This window comes from Tupaia chinensis, unplaced genomic scaffold (genome assembly GCF_000334495.1).
Source record: "Tupaia chinensis unplaced genomic scaffold, TupChi_1.0 Scaffold000709_2, whole genome shotgun sequence".
Lineage (NCBI taxonomy): Eukaryota > Metazoa > Chordata > Mammalia > Scandentia > Tupaiidae > Tupaia > Tupaia belangeri.
This window is the reverse complement of record NW_006160233.1, coordinates 276,417-277,141: the sequence shown is the minus strand read 5'-3', so window position 1 is coordinate 277,141 and position 725 is coordinate 276,417.

Genomic DNA, 725 nt, shown 5'->3' with positions numbered 1-725 from the left:
GGGACATAGCAAAGGGTGGGGGATGGGGAATCAGGGATGGCAAGACAAAGGGCAAGGTATGCAAGATGTAAGAATTGGAAAATTATTTGCTGAGAACATGTATGTTGATGTGCTAGATTGAACCAATGCACAGTGTATTTTGGATGGAAAATTCATTTGTGTGTTGTGATGGTGTATAGTGAATTAAAAAAAAAAGTCAGAGAGAGAAATGGGAGCAAAGTCAGTCAGAAATCCAAGAGACGCTGCATTGCAGACTTGGAGGGTGAAAGGAGGTACCCTGAGCCAAGGATCGTGAGCAGCATCTAGAAACTGGGAAAGCCAGAACACCCATCATCCCCCGGAGACTGCAGAAGGAACAGACACTTGCTGATACCCGGAGTTTAATCCAGTGAAACTCAGTTCAGACTTCTGCACTCCAGGACTGTAAGGCAATAAATTCGTGTTGTTTTAAGTCACTCTGTCCCTTTTAGATCAAGCAGGCAGTGCTGCCAATGATGATCTTAGCACTTTTGAGAATTTCCTGTAAATCTTATTCATAGTTCTTTCTAAACAGGCCCTTCTCTAACCTGGGCTGAGAGGCAGGGCTCTGTGGTACAATAGCTCTAGAACTCTCAGAAACGTTTTTTCCTGGTTGACATTTGAAGTGCACCCTTAAGACTCTTGAAGACCCACGTTTCTGACAGAAAGGATCTAGGAGACAAGCCCTTAAGATTCTGAGAGCGGTT